This window comes from Lissotriton vulgaris, chromosome 3_1 (assembly GCF_964263255.1).
Source record: "Lissotriton vulgaris chromosome 3_1, aLisVul1.2, whole genome shotgun sequence".
NCBI lineage: Eukaryota > Metazoa > Chordata > Amphibia > Caudata > Salamandridae > Lissotriton > Lissotriton vulgaris.
In genome coordinates, this window is record NC_141689.1 from 697,770,344 (window position 1) to 697,790,772 (window position 20,429).

Here is a 20,429-nt window from a genome sequence, read left to right on the forward strand (position 1 = left end):
CCTAGGAGACTGACCTTTGGCGTTTGTTGTATGGAATGGCCCGTGATCTGTTGGAGCATGAGGTGGACTGAGGACCAGTAATCTGCTATTCCAGGGCAGTCCCATGCCAGGTGCATAAAAGTTGCCAGTGGCAATGAGCATCTGTCACAGCGTGCCTTCTCCCTCAGGCCCTTGCATTGCATTGCAATTGTGCCAGTGTGCGATCTAGTCGCTGGAGGAATCTGAAATGAATGAGTTGCAGTCTGTAATTGGTGAGAGGGCTGCGATCTGCTCACAGGAATATTTCCATTGGTCAGTAGTAAGGGGAGGATCCATGTCTATCACGGGGGCCGTAGGTACACAAATTGGAGCCTTGCCCTGCATGTCAGCCTATGGTTGTGTTACCAGTCTGCTGTAATAGGCATTCGTCAGGATATGCTCAAGTGCGTATAATGTGGGCGGGGTTCGGGAAAGGTGATGTGTTGCACCAGGCATTATGGCATGTTTTTTATGGTGTAGAGGATATCCAGTGCAGTGGGGCTAGGAGTGCCGCTTGACCCAAACAAGAGGTGGAGCTGTCCATCGTGATACAGATCAATGTAGGTGAATAGGTTCCTCCTATATGCTTGTGTCCTACCCCCCTTTGTCTTCAAATGCTGGCAGCATTGGGTTGCATGTGATGGGAATAGATGTAAGGTATATACATTGCAGCTTGGTCAGTTGTTGCAAGCCGTCCCACGCCCATCTAACGCATTCCACTGTGTCAGTTCCAGAACATTTAAGTTTGTATGTTTGGCTAAGCAATGTGAATAGCGGGACAGGGGAGGTCCAATCAGCCTCTACTGCTATGTGTGGTTGGAAGTGAGTAGTGTATAGCTAATAGTGCAAGTACTGAGACTGCATGCATATTGCGTATAGCTCCATGTATGGTGCATTTAGGCCACCCTGGCCAAACGGTAGCGTAAGAACCTCCCATGTGATTCTAGGCTGCTTGCCTGTCCATGCCAGTTGAATCAAGTTTGACCTTAAACAACGATAAATTGGGTAGGAAGTGGCAAGGGGAGGTTGAGGAAAAGGTATAGAAATTTCAGTATACCACCATTTTGGCTTTTGCCAGTCAGCCTGTTAATGACAACTCTGCCAGCATGAATTCAAACGCGAAATCCATTATAAAAAATACATATTATTCTAAGGCAAGTGAGCTTCACTCATTTGGGGAGCTGTTAGAACCTTAGCGTTTCCATGATGTCCAACAGCAATTTTATCTTACTTTTACTACTAATGCCCCGATTTAATTTCTTTTTACTAGATTTCACTTACGCGCCTTGCACTTTCTGGTGGCATTTCCAAAACAGTTAGGATGGGTCGACAAACTCATACCTTGCTTTTGTGATAATATGGCAACTGAGAGCACCTTGCACTTTATGTTGTTTTACCCCCTTTATGCAGAGCCTAGAGGAACATTGAAGGTTTTAATGTTTTGCACTCTTTGGCTGCACTTGATGTTTACACTGCTGTGAGTAATTTTTATTAAAGTGGCAATGACCATTAGAAAATGCTATGAGTTACAATAGACGACTGTGAATGTTACATCTTTTTAAATTTTGTGTAAGTTTTAATGAAGTTTTAGGATTTATGCCGAAACATGCTGTACAGAGGATCTGATATTAATTTATATTTATATTCCTTTTTAATTGCCGGAATCATTGAAAACGATCGCATTCATTTCTTCCTTGGTGCTGATCAAGTTTGTATGTAAAAAATGTTTTAACATTTTTGTTTAGTTTGTATTGTATGTTTGTTTGTTCAAACTTTTATGGTCTTTTGAATCCAAATAAAGTTAACTTTGACTTGACAAGGGGAGTTGTTTCCATGTCTGAATCCTGTCTTCTATCCAAGACATTGCTTTGCCGTAGTTGGCCCGCCACAGCTCATCTGTGTTACGGTTAAGCCAATTTCAGAGGTGGCGCACCGATTCCCTTGCTCATTCCATTGGGAATTTAGTCAAATCATGATGTATTGTTGGCCAGAGGAAAGACAACAGATTTGGCCCAGTTAGTGGTGTCTACTGCCAAACCACTATAATGAATAACTTCTCTAATTATAGAATCCAGGTTTTCTTGGTGGTCGTGCACGTATTGGGCAACATCTTCTGCGTACATGGAAATGAATATCTTTCTTGATGTAAAGTTCAACCCCCTGTGGGCATGAAATTGCCCCAGCCTGACAGCGAAGGGCTCCATAGATATGGCGAATAAAATTGGGGATAAGGGGCATCCCTGCCATGTACAGCGTTTGATCGGGAACGGGTCAGAGAGCATCCTATTCCAGCGTAGTCTTGCAGTCCGAACAGTGTACAGTAATCTTATGAGGTGCACAAATTTCGGGCAAGGCCCAGTCGATGTAGTAGTGCAAACAGTAAAGGCCATTCTCAAGAATCAAACTTCTTGGTGGCATTCAAAAGGGCCAGATTGGCTCCACGCTATACATGACACTAATAACATGCGAAGATTGTGTGCTGTGGACTGGCTGAGCATGAATCCAGACTGATCTGGGTGTACAGTGTCTGGCAGGAGTCGGAGAAGTCAGCTAGCAAGGAGTTTGCCTAAGATTTTGTTAACTACATAATTATAGATAATAGCCAATATGAGCTGCACTGGTTTCTAGGTTTGTCTGGTTTAAATATTGTGACAGTGACCACTTCACAGAGGGATGTGGTAGTTCAGATGATGCCAATGAGGCCTCAAACATGGAGAAGAGGTGGGGATCAGTAGGGTGGCATGTTCTTTATAGAAAGATGTGGTAAGTCAATCTAAGCCAGCAGCCTTGTTGTTTGGGAGGCTGATTATCACTTGTAGAATTTCTTCTTCAGTGAAGGGAGAGTCCGGGTATGAGTAGTGCACCTGGTCCAACCAAAGAGGCTGTACTGTATCTAAATAGAATTCGAGCTCCTCTGCAGAAAGTCAGCATTTGGTTGGATAAAGTCGAGAACAGAATGAATGCATCGTGTTAAGTATGGAGCTGGTAGTAGATTGGGGCTCAAGGTTGTCGTCCAGAAGTCACTCCACATAGTCAGAAGCCCTGGGCTTACGGAGCATGTTGACAATGTCCTGCCGGGGCGGTCTCCCTCCCCATACCGGCGTGCCATGGCATCACAGGACAGAAAGTTCAATTCACATCTTGCCTCCTTATTAAACTCTGTGACTTTTCACGTATTAGCTCCAAAATAACGAGAGTTTTGAAGTTACAGTATTTGAGTTTGAGGGCCTGGAGTCCATTTTCAAGTTGGGCTAGGCAAGTTCTTATCGCCTTAAGGACCTCTGCCCGTTTAGCGAAACACATTCTCCTTATCACAACTTTGAATGCCTCCCAGAGGACTAGTGGGGAGGTAACTGAGCCCTCGTTTTTGGTGAAGTATTCTATGATGGTAGAGCAGATATCTGCAGGGAATACCTGATCCCAAGGGGCACCATGGGACAATCGCCAGGTGAACCCACACGGGGTGGCACAGGCTGAGATAGTTCAAGGGAGATGGTCTGATAGGGTCCGGGGGAGTTGCGTCTATTTAGTAGACTGCGTGAGGGTTTCTTGGGACATCATAGAGTAATCTATGCGTGACCAAGCGCCATGTGTTGGTGTTATGCATATTCTTTCCCTCCGGCTTCCATGCGGGAACCTCCCAAGTGTCAACCAAGCAGTGGTCTTTTATCAAGGTAAGGATTTCTGTGGCTGCTTTAGGCTGTGGTCTAAAAGGAGCTCCTGACCTATCCAGGTTCGGGTTGAGTACTACATTAAAGTCTCTGCTCACATAACACAGCATCTGGTCCCAGAGTTGCTATCTGTTTCCAAATGTCTGCAGAAATGTCTGGGCAGTTGGCATTCGGCCCATATATGGTGGCTAGTATGATTAGTTTTTGGTACAGGAGGCCAGCTATGCGAACATATCTACCCTCACTGTCACTTTTGACTTTTTTAAGGTGCCACAGGAGGCCTTTATGGATGAGTATGGCTGTACCTCATGCATAGGTAGAGTAGAGGGATGTGTGTATTTCAGCACACCAGTGCACACAAGTGGTGGGGGTTAAATGGAGCCTCTGTAGGAAGCAAATATCATTTTGGTGTCTGGGGAGATACGTATGTACAAGTTGAGCTTTACGTGGGTCATTTGACGCTCTTATGTTCCAGGTCAAACATCGAACGTTCACCGTCATTGTATTTGTTTTGTGGGATCGTGGTGACTAGTATCCCCATCAAGGTGTCACAGTGAAAGAGGCCATTGTGCCGGGAGCCTATGTGACCTAAGCGGACTGTATATGAGAGATGACAGTGTCAACCGAGCCTGATATGTTGGCTATGTGAAGAGATTAAATGACTTGAAGTGTTAGATCGTGGATCTGTTGTAGGAGGGAAGGCATAGCATGCAAAGAGAAGCATAACAGAACAAAACATTAACAATCCGCCCCCACCCACACCAACCTGGAATGCGGTTGAGGACCCTCGACCCTCCCCCAAATGAGTACATCATATCTGGGACTCATCCTTGAAGGTAAAGAAGGGCCAGGCAAATTTACCAGTCTGGACTAGACTAGATAACTGAATGGTGGAAATCACCCATGTTATTTCCAACTGTGCTGTTCCGTATTTAAATCAGCAACTGGTACAACAGTGGAATAGTACACCTGGGTCAGTTTGGGCATCTTGACGGTTGACTAAGGAGAGAACTGTCGCCACTACAGCAGGTGCAGTCGCTGGTCAGAATAATAATTTTCGTCCAGGTATGCCTCTTCCTGGTCACAGGGGGACCCCCACCTGGGAATTTCGCTTAGATCTTTTTGGCAAATTTGAGAGCAGCTTTTGCGTCAAAGTGGTGGTCCTTCCCCTCGTAAGTTATACGCAGCTTGGCTAGGTAGAGTTTTTTGGCTGTCGCTGCCTAAATGGCGATAGTAAGGTCGGGTAGAACAATATAGAACAATATCACATTTCCCTGATATTATATGGCGCCGCTTTCTCACGATAGGAATAAGATCACATCCCGGTCTTAGTGATTTAGAAGGTGTGCTACTATAGGACAAGGTGGTGCACCTTAAGGGCGGCTGTGGTGCGAGAGATCGATGAGCGCGCTCCAAAATGAAAACTGGGGATAGGCCATCGCCGAAAAGATCCCGTAGCATAGTTTCCACATAATCCTTTTTATCTATGGCCGTGGATTCTGGGGCACCAATGATGCGTACGTTATTGCTCCTCGACCGCGTCTCCAAGTCCTCATTCTTAGCTTTAATTAGTTCAAGGACTTGTTTATGTGCAGCAAATGTTTCCCAGTTGCGGCTTGAGAGTAGTCGGTATCCGAGATTCTGGCCTCAAGGTGGTTAAGGTGGTCATCCTGTTTGCCTACTTGCTCTTTCATCCTGTCCAGGTGACAAGTTTAGTATCTACTGCCCTCAGACTAGATTTAAGATCAACCAGGATTTCTTTAATTCATCTTCTTGACTAACATCTTCTGTGGAAGAAGAAGAGCCCAGGTCTCGGGTCGGCTTCAGGTCGGCCTGACTTGTTTCCTGCTCTCAAATGGGAGCTTGGACTGCCTTGTGTCGTGTGTGCCAATCCTCTCATCTGGGACCTATGAGTGCTCGAGGTGGGGTCACAGTGGAAACAATGGGCCCTTGCGGGAGTGCAGTATATTAGAGACGTCAGGGGCGGATCAGATATGTCAACAGGGTAGGTAAATAATCATGAGATCACTTCGCCCTCAGGTACCAACACCTCTACTCTGTTACTCTTGGTGTTGAGGGCCCAAGCACACCCAGCCCTGTAGGCGAGCCAGGGTGCCGTTGAGCGAGTTTCCATGGGTAGAGGACTCTGTTTGCCATTTCAGAGCAAAACTGTACGCTCAACCACAGGCTCCGCCTCACCCCGGTCAGGGTAGCAGGGGCCTGGGGGACATGAGCAGGCCTCAAGCAGGCTTCTAGAGAAAATTATATGTCAGGTTTTACGCCCTTACCATCACTAGTGGAGTAGGATGACAGCATAGGAGTTAACATACATAGTAGGGCTCACAGGATCCAGCATTCCAAACCGGGCAGGCCTTGGGTTGCCCCTCACCTGAGGGAGACCGGGGCGAGAGGGCGTGAGGTGCCAGCCCCGGCACACAGCATGAGGGGATATTGCTAATCGCTGGGCGAGTTAGCCTCCGCTGCAAGCCTGATCGGAGTTGCGAGGCCGGGCAAGGTAACACTCACCTCCTGCACTCCGCAGTGGCCCCGGGTACTGGGTGTTTCCAGCACGCCACAGGATGATTGTTGTAGGAGAGGCCACCCAAGAACCTTGCATCTCCCACCCAAACCCAACAACGATCAGTCCTCTTACCCGGTGGCTGCTCCCTGCCATGTTGCAGTCACGGCAGCCGTCCTCCATGCCTGCCCGATGTTGGGCCGGCCCAGGTCCGAGGTCTCTCGCTATGTGACAGTCTTCCCCCACAGGTAGCCCCTTACTTGCAACAGGGAGCCACACCACTAGTGGAAGGCGGTGTGACATGTTTTGTGCCGTCACTGGCGTAGGATCAGGATAGATTTTATTTTCAGACGGCAGAGCCTCTCTACCTAGTGCCCATCTTGTTGCTCTGCTTAGCTCTTCTCCCCCATAACCTATTCTTAGTGCTCGCTAGTGGCAAGTAATATGGGGTTGGACCAAATTCAGAAACTAAAAATGTGTTCCGGTGGACCAAGGATGCTGTATTACCTCCTTCTCGAATGATTAAAACAGTTGTGAGACGTCTCTGTTTGACACTTTGTACAGATGTGACAGCTCTCGCTCTGAGCCTTAAATGGCAGGCACATTTATCAGGACTCTTATTTAAGTAGTTTCATTCAGTAGGTTGAGACAAGATAATCCCACACATTACAATTCAAAAAGGATATTAGCGGTTTCCCATTCCCTAACTAGTCTTCCTTTGGAGCATCTATATCCCAAATTAGTTCATATATGTTTTATTAGCATGGCTACTATTGCGGATTCGGTAGGGTTACATTTGTAGGGGATCCATATGTTTGAGTGTCTTATGTGAAGGCATCCAGCTGAATTCTCTCTGGCTTGGATCGACATCTGTAGGTCCGCAGTTTTCTCTTTTATTACGGTTTACCAGGCTCCAAGTGAGTTGTCTGTGATATCTCTTGAAATCCGGAAACTCCTAGTTACTAACCCCTATTCATCTATAGTTTGCTGTGATTGCAGCCGCCATCCAAATCAAAAGCTGATCTCACTGATAGGCAGAAAGGTAATGGAGAGCCATGACAACTTCTCTTTATCTCCTTCTCCTCCCCGCCCTGAACAAAAAATATGTATGTGCCTGGATTATTTTCAGATTCTTATGCCTCCATCTGATCAACTGTCTCTTCTTAAAAACAAAAAGATGAAAAGAGTATCTAGTATCATGTTATTTCTCCTACTTCCCATGGCAACACAAATACCGCCCCAAATAATAAAAATAATGTTGTTATACCTTTCGTCGTGTGTCTGGCCACCCTCTTTGGCTTTCCCTTCATTCTCCACCAGAAGCCATTCTGCTTGATCTGAATGAGAGAGCTTAATAGCAAGTGTATGGCAGCATGGAGAGAACAAACTGAAATCAGTTTTGACACTTGCATATCAAGAGATTTACTGCAAGCCATAAAGACGTGTTGCAACTGAAGGTCATCAGGGCGCATTCAAGGTCGTATCCTGCAGCAAATGGGAGTACAACCTTTTTTTAAATGTAAACATTTATTTTTCAGTTTTGTAAAACATTACAGTTGAAAAACAGCAAGCAGAAGTGTAGATGGTACATTACACTTAACTTATCATGACATTACAACAACATTCTCCAAGTATATTTGAGCTTCCCACTTTCCCACATAGAGGTCAGCGTGTACCTTAAGGGCATGTCCCATTTTACGTCCGAGACAGATAGGAGTACAAAAGTGATCTTTTTTCATCTCATTGCCTATTTCTTTTTGCTGTTGTTAAAAATGCTTTATTGAAAAAGTAGCAAAACACTATAGAGTGAAATGATTTACATTTACTCAAGCATTGTGTGAACACAATATATAAGACAATATAGGAATATACATAAAACGAATAAATAATTTAGTGTAAACAGCCATAGGTAACCATAATGACTGGAGTCGAAAAAACGTAATAGTAAAAAACTTCAGCATTTAATAAAGAAATTAGAATGAAGATGAAAGAAAAACGAGCGCAAGGTGAGTAATAAGAAAAGAAGAAAGTGAAGAGAAAAAGAAGAAAGTTAAGTACAAGGTTAGAGTAACATCGTTAGCAATCATCTGTAATATCTGAACAACCTAACAAAAACAGTGGCTACCTCATAAATGGTTCAGAACGGTGCACGCAGGTCTAGACAGAGCAATAGTTCTGGATAGGTATGAGGTGTGAGGAAGCTAGAACAGGTCTCTTTTAATCAATAAATGTAATGTAGTAGCATAGGGTCTGTCCAGCCTGTGATGATGACGTATAATATTCCACCAAGCAATAAAATACATTTTTAAGGTGTCTTTCCAGTAAGATGTCATTATTTGTAAAGCAAGTGCTATCATTAAATCAATAAATTTCCTAATTAACTTCTGAGAATGTCATAGAGGGGACGAACCACCCAAGAAGAGATTAATATTGTTAAGCGCAATATCTGTAGACAATTTTTTTTGTAAAAGTTATGTTTATTGACATTTTGAAATATTAAACCACAGAAAGCGACAATCCCGCTTAACTACCCTCGCAGGGGGGTACGGTTTGGGAATACAGAAGTCGTTGAACTTTGGTGAGTAGTAGCACTGGCCCAAGGTCCGCATGTAGCACATCGATCAAGGGAACAAAGTTCAGATCGGGCACAAGGGGCTTAAGGTCCACAGCGGGCTCCAGTTCAGAGTGGCGCACCGCTAGCTCACCGAATAGATAGCTTGGCAATCAAAGTCTGCATCCCTTACCCTTCTGCCAGATTACTGTGCTGTCGTCGCCAAGAACACCCCCCCAACAGTCCCGCCCACCCATTCCCACCCATTCCCACCCCGCTCCTCAGTGGTGGTAACATCATTCACTCACAGAATCATACAGTCCGAGCAACTCAGGTCTGAAATAGATGAAGGCTGCGCAATGAAGGAGGACAAACCGCAGAGGACAAACCTCTGGATAGAAAACGGACCAGGGGGCCCCAGCGAAAGATGAAGTTCTTAAAATCGCCTCGGAAAATGTCAGTCATTCGTTTCATACTTAGTAACTTCCAAAGTCTCGCATGCCAAAGAGCGAGTGCCGGAGCCTCCTTTTTCTTCCATGCCGCAGCCAAGGTCAACTTGGCAGCGCCCGTACATAGCCATAGAATCTTTTTATCAGCTCGTGTCTGGTGTTCGAGGTCAGGATCTCGAAGTCCTAGCAAGACGTGGTCTAGCGTGTCCTTGATAGGGTAGCCCAAGATCTCCTTGATGTGGGAGAGGATTTCCGCCCAGTAAGGACGGATGATCGGGCAGTCCCACCATATGTGGCGAAAGTTGCCCAGCATTCCACAGCATCTCCAGCACCTATCCGAGGAGTCTGGAAAAATCCTCTTCAATTTGGAAGGGTACATGTACCAGTCCATCGTGGTGTACGTGGTTTTAAGATGAGCCTCCCGAAGGTCCAGCGAGTGGTAGTGCCTCGCGATGTCATGCCACAGATGAGACCACTCCCGTTAGATATGGGGTGTCCCAGGTGGTCCTCCCAGAGTCCCATATATCTTGGCCTAGGAGCTAAAGAGGTGGAGACTAGGAGGTCGTACAGAAAGGAGATGGTACCCCGCATGCTGGAGGTTCTTGCCTGGAATGCCTCAAAGACTGTGGGCGGTCTGGTAGCCGCGTCTTTGACTGATGGTGACAGTACCCAGTGAAGCATCTGGGCGTGGCGGAATTGTTCGAGTGGTGGGACCGAATAGTCCGGCATACAATTGGCGAACGTGAGTGGCACATCCCCATGAAAGAGGTGTGTAAGGGCATGGTAGCCCGCGGCCCTCCAGGCGTCGAAGGGGCCCTCACGTTCCGCAGGGGGAAAGCCGGGATTTAAGTGAATCGGTGTGCATGGGGACGGGAAGGACGTCCACCGTTCATCATGAGAGACGGAGTCCCATACCTTCAGGGTGGTACTCGTGGGGGTACTGACGTATGCATTCTTGGGCCTATCCTTTCTTGGCTTCCATGCTAAATCCCAGATCGTCCTCCCCGCTACTGAACGGTCCATATGTAGCCAATGCTTTTCAGACATGGGCTGCGACCATTCTACAAGGACCCGAAGTTGTGCCGCCTTATAGTACAACTGCATATCAGGAAGGCCCACTCCTCCCTTCCTCTGTGGGCGCCGGAGGGTAGCAAAGGAGAATCGGGCCTGACCCCTCTGCCAGATGTAACGAAGCATCATAGAACTGAGGCGGCTAAAGAAGTCGCCTTCGGGGACAATGGGAAGGGCCTGAAAAAGGTACAGCAGTTTGGGCAAGAGAGACATTTTGATCGCGTGGATCCGCCCCAGCCACGAGATAAACATTGGTTTCCAGCGGGTGAGGTCACTTTGAATTTTCATCAAGAGTGGGGGAAAGTTGGCGGCATATAGCTTCCCAATAGTGGGGGTCAGGTGGACCCCCAAGTACACTAAGGACGTGAGAGACCATGGAAGAGGCGACAAAAGTCGAAGGCTGTCGACCTCAGCAGTGGGAAGAGTAAGATTGAGAATATAGGATTTGTTCAAATTGACTTTAATCCTGCAACGGCCTCGAATCTCTCCAGGGCTTCCTGGACATAACGGAGAGAGCGAGCGGGATCCGCCAATGACAGCAGAACATCATCCGCGAAGAGAGAGACCTTATGTTGTTCCCCCGTAAAGGGTAATCCCCGGATGTCTGGATTCTCGCTAATCGCCACGGCTAAAGGTTCGATACTCAGGGCAAAGAGTAGGGGCGAGAGGGGGCAGCCCTGCCGCGTGCCGCGGGAATGCGGGAAGTAAGTAGAGCAGTGACCGTTCACCGCAACTCTTGATCGGGGGCTACTGTAGTTCGCCCTGAGCATCGTAAGGAACTTAGCCGAAAAGCCAAACGCCTCTAAGGTCCGGAATAGAAAGCTCCAATCTACACGATCGAAGTCCTTCTCGGCATCGAGTCCTACCAGGACTGCTGGGATCTTGAAGCGGGTGGCCTTCTCAATGAGGTGGACCACTCTTCTGGTGTTATCATGCGTCTGACGGCCTTTGATAAAGCCGGACTGATCCATCTGTAGACAATTTTATTAATCTTTTCCCAAATAAGTAACCAGAAACTCCGAACTCGGGGACAATCAAAAAACCTATGAAAAAAATCACTATTGTCTTGGGCACAAGACCAACATTTGGCGTCGATGATAAGGTGAAATTGATGTAAATGTGTGGGAGTGTAGTACGGTCTATTATAAAATGTCTGTCGTAGTGTGTATCTTAGTCCAAATTGTTTCCCACGTATGATGAAAAAATTCTTTATTGAAATCCAATTGCCACTTTAGTACGATTTTAGATTTAGGTCTATTCTTAGGCAAAAGGCATAAGAGCTGATCTATATAAGATGCCTTTACTTTTGAGGAAAAAAATCAACGGGAGAGGTGGAAGGCATTGGAAGGGGTGATGAAGAAGGGTGTTGCAAATGAAACTCTAGCATGGTGGAACTAATACGGTTGAACTAAACCTCATAGAACGGTGAAACACTGTATTTAAGTTGAATGTCCCTAAAGTTTAACACAGAATCTTTTGAAATTATATGGTCAAACATTAATATTTCTTTATTGCTCCATTTCTTCCAATAGAGGGCTCGATTATTCAATTTATGTGTTTATTTTACCATATTGGGATTTGTAGAAAATTCTCTAAAGATGAATAAGACTTAAGGAATAAAAGTGTAACCACGGCGAGAGAATGTTGAAGTAGTGGAGTGAAGAAGGTCCTAGGGGCTTGAGAGATATGGGCCACATCCATAAGTGAAAAAGGGGCAATACATACTTGTTCCACTTGGCCCATACTGAACAGTTGTCCAGAGAAAGAACTGAAAAAGAGGTCCAAATTTGTTTGAGAGAAAAGGCCGAGTCGTATCTCCTAAGATCAGGGAAATTAACCCCACCATCGTTCCTAGCTTGTTGACGCCTTCATAAAGATATTCTTGATTTGCGTTTGTTCCATAAGAAGGATAGAAGTAAACGATTAACAGATTTAAAGAAAAAACAGAGGGAGCTTGACAGGAAGCATGTACAAACAAAAGTTAATAATTGTTAACATCATCATTTTAATCGTCGCTAATCTCTCCCAGCAGGATAAAAACAAAGGAGACCAAGCAAAGGACATACTAGAGATTTTAAGTCTAACCTGTTCTAAATTCATTTGAATGGTTTCTTTAATGGAGTTAGAATATAGTATGCCTAAACATTGGATAGAATTTGCGGTCCAGGTAAAACCTGTATCTTTGAACATATCGGGGAAGACAGTACTTATTTAATGGCATTGCCTCATACTTCTCTATATTGAGTTTATATCCGGATAGCAAGGAGTATTCATTTAATAAACAGAAAAAAGCAGGAAGCATATTAAATGGGTTCAACACATATAGTAACATCATCTGCATACACAGTGAATTTAACTTCCAAATGCTTCTATTTTAATCCAGAAAAAGCTGAAGATCTAAGGATTTTCTCTACAAAGGGTTCCTAGGGTAAAATAAAAAGAAAAGGGGATGAAGGACAACCTTGTCTCGTACCTCGGAAAAGAGGGAAATATGAGCACCGTTTACAATTAACATAAATAGAGGTGGAAGTTTGAGAGTATAAAAAGATGAATATATCTAAGAACATGGGGACTTAAACCATGCTATTTTAAAGCGCCAAACATAAAATCCCACTTAATGCAGTCAAAAGCTTTTTCAGCGTCTAAAGTTATAGCTGCGTAGGTATGTCAGATTTAGAGGCCATATGGATGATGTTGAGAAGCGTTCAGGAGTTATCTGAAATAAAACGACCTTTCACAAATCCTAATTGATGAATGTCTGTTGAATCTGAAATAACCTGCTTGATGCGTATTGCAAGGGCCTTTGAAAATATCTTGCAGTTTGTGTTCATAAAAGAGATGGGCCTGTAATTCCCACACTTTGATAAGTCTTTACTTTTCTTGGGAAGCAGGCAAACATCGCTTGTGAAAACGTTCCTTGTCTGCAATCTTCAGTGACAAAATGAGAAATTAGGATAACTAGTTTTGGAAGTAGGAGAGGTGCAAAATTAAAAGAAAAATGAACAGAAAACGTTAGGACCAGGAGCTTTATCTTTGGGTAGTGGAGGGACAACATTTCTGAGCTATGTGCGCATCCAGTGCAGAGAGCTGTAGTGTGTGATCCATCAACTTAGGGATAGATTGGAAAATCTAATTGGCCAGTTGTAGGAGAAGACTCTATTGAATATAGGTTAGTGTAGTATTGTGTAAAACATTCTAACACTTTTGTAGCAGTGGTGTGATTAAATCCATCTTCATCTGTGATAACTTGAATTTTAGATTTTAGTTTTTTAACTTTCAAATAGTTAGCCAACCCTTTCCCTGCTTTATTACGACCACCAAACATGTTTGCATACATTTTAAGTAAGGTACCACATGCATCATTACAAGATTGTTTGTTATTCTGTAATGTATCTTTAACTAATTTGGGTAGAGTATCTGTTTTCTTGTGTGGGTAGGCCTAGAGCCCACAACAGGAAACAGCCCAAAACGCAACGTGGACACTCACAGTGAAAACAGACACTTTTTTTGCTAAGTGTCTAGCTATGGATTTTGAACCCTAGCTCAGCCTGCACCTAGAGAAACCTAGCAAACCTATACATTTTTGACAACTAGACACCCAGGGGAATCCAGGATGGGGTGACTTGCCTGGCTCTCACCAGGTTCTGTTACCCAGAAGACTTAGGGGAATGTGTGGTGGGTGGAATTTGTTGAACCCACGCAGATTCCATAACTTTCCATCGCAGAAATGTGGGGAAAATGTTTTAACAAAGTATGAGGTTTACAAGGGTGTCTGGGGAACAGAAGCCAGTGAGAGCCACACAAGTCACCACATCCTGGATTCCCCTGGTTGTTTAGTTTTCAAATATGTATATGTTTGCTAGGTTTCCTTGGGTGCCGGCTGCGCTAGGACCTGAAATCCACAGGTAGGCACATTCTGGAAAAAAGTCAGAGCCTAGTGGGTTTTCTGCAGCCCTGGGAGGGGAAAATCGTGGGCTAATGCATAATCACTGGTGCCTAGTGGGCTCTCTGCCCCCACGGCGGACAGATATGGGACTACTGCCCCATCTGCCTCCGTGGGTAGTTGGTGGGGGGGTGGGGGCAGAAAGACTGTGGCATTTTTCGGGGGGGGGGGGCATTGGAATGCCCATTCTGGCAGGCCCTACCTGAGCTTTGAGGGGGGAGGGGGGAATCCCTGGTGCCTTGTGGGCTTTCAGCCCTCCCGGGGGGCAGATGAGGGGCTACTGCCCTTATCTTAACTTTGGGGGGAACAAATCCCTGGTGCCTAGTGGGAGGGAGGGGGGATTTTTTGGGGGTGCGGCAGCCCCCACCTCTACATATATATAAAGAGAAAATCCTTGGTGCCCAGTGGGCTTTCTGCCTCTGTACTCATGACAAAATGGTTCCGTCATGAGCACAGGAGCACTGGTGCTCATGACGGAACCATTCAAACTTGAGCACCGAAAGGGATAAAGGTGTCTATTAATTGATTGCAATCCCCCTTACTATGAAGTTGTCTGTAGGAGAATCGGATAAGAGAGTAGAACAACGGTCCCAAAGATATAGACACCTGTAGGACCGTAAACATTTCACAGTGAAAAAGGAGTATTGTTATTTTCACATTCAATAGTAACCACCTTCCACCATCATTCTGGTTTCATTGAACACTTGAATATTCAGAAATTTGTGAACTAAAATTAAAACACCATTCTTATTATTAACCGCAGGGGAGCAATAGACAGAACTCACCCATTGCCTGCGCATACAGTCAATGTCACTCTCCTTAAGATGTGAATCCTGTAGAAAAGTAATCTGGCAGTTCAACTTAGAGAGGTTGGTCAACACCCTCTGTTTTTTAACAGGATTTCGAAGTCCTTTTATGCTCCAGGAAAACAACACTCAAATTCGCCATAGAAAACGTAAAAAATTACGTATAAATGGAGAAACAAGAATACGTTTTGCAATGATTAACCGGACACCAAATAAGTAAAAGGTAAGGCAAACTGAAGGAATGAACAGGGATATGAGAATGAGTAAAAGTTAGAATACAGCGGTTAGTAAATATAAAGAGAAAGAAGAGAATAGAAGGAGAGAAAGCAGATAAAGGGGGAACACAGAGCAGTAGGGAGTGAACAAAACACCTTCCTGGTGTATTGGAAAGCAAATGGATAACAAAAAGTCGATATACTTCAGTCATATCTTCGAAAAAAATGAGCAACAGTAAAAAATACTAGTTAAAAGCATGGGGGTAAGACCAGATGTCCAGCCTGAAAAAGAGGCCATGAGGATAAGGAATAACCACATATGAGGTCAGGAGCAGAGGCTTGATACAGAACTAATAAAGGAGAGAATAAACATCTCCAAATAAATAAGGGACACAGGACAAACCTTTTTATAAAAAGACTTGGTACACGAGGCGCAAAAACTGAAGACTGAAAGTGGAAGGACGACAAGATCCATCACAACATGATCCAACAGACCAATGGAATGTTGAACCTGTAAAGACACATCAAAATCAATCAGAAAACACAAGAATAAGAATTACACAGATCAAGCTTTGCTGAGGTCCATATATTCTCCCCTATGCTCATGGATGAATTGGTTAAGGTCCTTGGGGTTTTCTTGTCTTTATAAATAACCTTAAGGAAACATGGATGGATAATCCCATACCGAGCATTCATGGATCTCAAAGCTGGTCTCAACTCTAAAAACTCTTTTTGTCTTGCAGCAGTGACCTTGGACACATCCTGCCCCAAAACATGTTTTCCCCGACCAGAGCATTTTTTTTACGTTGTTTGGCCCTTGAAAAGACTTCCATAAGATTAGAATATTGTAAAAACAGAGCAATAATCCCTCTAGGCCTGTTGTATGTTGTAGAGAGAAAAGGGGCCGATCCTATGAGCTCTTTTTGGATATTCAGATCCACCGGAGATTTCAACCCAACAATTATGGGGATGTGCAACTTAAGAAATGTAATCATGTCTTGACTGCACAACGATGAAAGAAAGATTCCTTGGCTCCTGTGGAGGAAAACTAGAGGGCGGCCATCTTGATTGCTGGTGGCACAAGCTCCCCTCATTGCCCATTTCGAATATGCCACGTTACCTCGCATGCTTTTTCTATGCATGCCATTACAACGCGGTCATTACAACGACGCGTTGTAAAAACACATGCCATTACTCCGCAAATCGGAACAGCAACCTGCTCAAGAAGGGGGGGCGCTTGATGTTGGAATAGTATAATTTGCTATTCCAACTCCATTCTGTTCAACAGTAGGGAAGTTGTTGTTCCGACTTGCAGAGTAATTGCATGCGTTGTAACAACGCGTTCATTATAACATCTGCATTGTAATGGGATGCAGTGTTCCTGTTTGGTGGTAAACGATGTTTACGCCAATTTCATGCCAGATGGCATTCTGCTTCCTAAGGTTTAGACAACAGTCCTATTAAATTTTCATGCTCTGCAATCACTGCTGAATTTGCTTAATTCAGTTACCTGACTGTTGCAAAGTGAAATCAGTTCCACTCCATCTGCATTGTCTTTTCCCTGCATTGGGATGCCGCCTTGGCTTGTATCAGAAATTTAGTGTCCTGGTAACCATTGGCCTTTTTGGTCAGGACAGACCCTCTGGATCTGTGATTTGCAGTGGGGTTGAAGTTTATCCTTGCAGGTGATATCCTTTTATTTTAATGTATTTTATCTTGCCAACCCAAACATCCCTGTCAGTAATTTGCATTATGTATTTATTGATATTGTTTCCTTTTTCCTGGCTGAAGACTGGGACCACCCAGTAGCTCCCCTGTTGGGATATCTGGTCTCCCCCTCACACAATGCAAACATGCACATACATTACACTATTCGGGGATCTACAGCTGACATTAAGTGACCAAACATGGTCCCCCCATTAAAGCAGTGTGGACGTGCACAAAGGTCATGTGCTCTGGGGACCCAATACCACCACCACCACCAATACCACCACCATCAATACCACCACCACCAATATCAACCCCCACCAATACCACCAATGGTGGTGGTATTGGTGGTTAGCGTCATCTTTCACTTAAGACAAACTTATAAAAGGGGGCCTTAACTGAACACTATGCACAGTCCCAAGTCTCCCTAACAGTTGGTTCTGGACCCTTATACCTGTGCGCTAGTCTGCGTGCAATCAAGGAATGACTTGCACCTGCTGCCCAAGATACCTCTTGTAGGACATAAGTCCACCTAACACCCTTGTACTCAATTCACTTCCAGGACACTGTGCCCATTAGTCAGTGGTTCTAAGATTAAATGCAAGTAAATTTTAATACTGATAAATATGTTATCAAACCATCCCAGGTCTCATATATAAAAGAGTCTTACCAAAAGACACTATTCAATAATTTTTTTCAGGTTTTCTTTAACATATCAGAAGTACATAAACAACTGTGTTTTCTGCGAAGTACAAGGACTGCAACAGCTAGACTTCAGTTCTACCCGCATCCTTCACGTAGGCGCACCATCCCTTTCCTATGTTAATTTTTCTCTCTGGATGCACACTCGCCTCTCCCTACACCTCTCTCGCTGTACCCTTTATTTTTCATGCTTACATGCCTGCGCATGCAGGGAACATTGCACTGGCAGCCGGTTCCCTTACCTGGGGCAGCCCTGGGTGGCAGCTAGTTTGCCTCCCTGGGGGTGGCAGACAGGTCCTGCAGCCTGAAGTCCCGCTAATCCCAGCTGCAGAAGTTACATTTAACTAGTACAAAGTTGTGGAAACCGCACCCATCCCCTCACAAGGAACATTTTCCAACTTTTGCACAACTTCAGCAATCTCTTGATGCCCAGGGTTTTTGATCATTCGTGCGGCGCCTTCAGCAGTGGTTACTAGGGCTGTGTGGAGACGGCCTACTCTTTTGGAAAAAGGAAGGGGCCCCGAATTTAGGATATACAGCCGTAACGGGGAAATAACTACTGTGAAAAAAACACCAGGCACAGTGTGTTTGACCTTAAACTGACATGTTTACTCTAGACTATACAAAAAATACACATGATCTAAATACAAATTTCTAATACACAATACTTATAGATATAAATGGTTTATTGTTTTATCATTGATATTCTTATATATTTTTTTAATCATAGACCAATATTGTTTTATAAATAATGTATACAGAATGATGAATGAATTAAACAAACTCTATAATTTCCTAAGAACCCCATATAATCTCTTGCTTAGACAGTAAATGCATTTACATTTTAAATTCGTTTGCATGCACATTATTCTTTTTTTTTTTTTCAATTTACCCTACTTACTCTGATTGTAGCCGACTAACTCCGGGTTGACCTCGGGGGGTGTGAGACAAATTCATAGGAGAGGCCGGTTGGGGCCTGTAATGTCAGCCACAGCGCCAAGATGCGCGCATAAGGATTCTAGCATGTGGTAGGGGTCGCAGGTGACACATGGGCAATGTGCTTGATGTTGATGTGCATGCACAATTTAATTTAATGTAGCTCATGTGTGGCGATGGGCTTGGGGCATTAGTAGAAGTGTCCGTGAGGCTGAGCACATTTTGAAAGCAGGCTGTACTCCTCCGGCAACTGAAATGTTTAACTCGCTGAGGGCGCTTACTAAGTTAGGCACACTTACTTCATTTTGCCTGTGAGATCAGCTGCCATTCCATACACCGGACGGCCTGGGTCGCCTCTATGCCTGGTGGCTGGTCGGCGCTGCTGAGGCTCTGTCCACTCTACTAGCTGCTGTCCTGAGCCACGAGGAATGAACTAGCTCTATACTGGCCGCCGCAGGTAGCAGTGTGTTTCAGCCGCTGCAGTGTACTGTCTGCAGCACTGCCTGGGCTCGGCTGTTTCAGTCACGGATTTCATCATTACGGCGGCGAGCTGAACTAATGCTGCTGGAAGCAAAACGAAACTGATATCAACTATGGCGCCACCCACCCCCTATAACCGTGACAAACTCACTTCCCTGACACGTGTGCCACACTGCGCAGTGATTCTTAGTATTGTTACATTGTTGCACTTGAGCCCAGCCAGCCGGGAGCCCCCATGCCTGCAGAGCAGTGTGGCCCAAGCGCTGCCTGCCATTGGCACTCCAGCTTTTATCACGTTTTAGCACCTGTCAAATCCATGTACCGATCATTGCTAATAATGCACAAAAACTTTAACAAAGCTGTGCCTTGGCTGAAAGCAGGTGTTATACTTAAAAGTTAGTCTTGTTGGAAACTGCCACACCTTGATCACAGACTCAGCAGCCCATTATGGGTATCAAAGATATTGTATTCATGACACAAGCTGGCTGAGAGACAAGCTGACCCACAAACTGGATACGCCACGCATCGCACCACCACCACTATGCTAGGTGGTGCGTGTGTGGCGTGCACTGCAGCATTTGCAAGCTGGTGCGCTTACACAGTGCACTAACTGAACTGCACGTAATGTGCTGCCCCCAAAACAGTGCCGCCTGGGGCGAACTGCTCCCACGCCTCACCACCCCCCCTCCAGCTACGCCAGTGTGGACAAGTGCAGGTATTACTGGGCTTTTGTCACGTAATTAAGCTAAAAGAATGTACCCCCGCCCCCCTTGGAGAACCCTTACTTAGGAATGATAGGCATCCCATGGTAGACCTTTAGTATCTGCATGTCATTTCTGTAGATAGGAGCCTACCAGCTCTTGCTGCACCCATCTCTGTGATTTTGCTTGCTTGGCAAGCTGTCGCACCCATAAATGGGTGATTACCCGGAGACCCTTCTGTGGGTGAGTAGGATATTGTGTAGTTTCAAAGGGTCCGGAAGTGAGGACTTGGTTGGTCAGTCTAAGCTGAGGGATATATGGTAGTCCCAAGGGGCAGAAATCATTTGACGAATTGTGACGAATTGTGTGAGAAGTACAGCCACTGCATTATGTTGCTTTATTGGTGTGGAGAAGTGTGGCTCAAGTAGTTGGAGCGGCAGACCCTGATGCAGAGGTCTGGCCCGGACCAGGGTTCAATTCCCCGCCCCAAGTGTGGCTCAAGTAGTTGGAGCGGCAGACCCTGATGCAGAGGTCTGGCCCGGACCAGGGTTCAATTCCCCGCCCCGGCGGGTCTTGGGCTCAAATTTCCCTGGACCTGACAATTCTCACCTTGGTGCCTATTCCAATCATGGAGTCCCACTCTGTAACTCTGGGCAATAGC

At 45.2% G+C, this 20,429-nt stretch overlaps 1 protein-coding gene across 1 annotated transcript in view; it reads left to right on the forward strand.

Annotated features, from left to right (window-relative positions):
* Positions 1-20,429, forward strand: part of FER (FER tyrosine kinase) — a 1,097,899-nt gene that overhangs the window by 258,584 nt on the left and 818,886 nt on the right. The gene's annotated exons all lie outside the window — the stretch shown is intronic.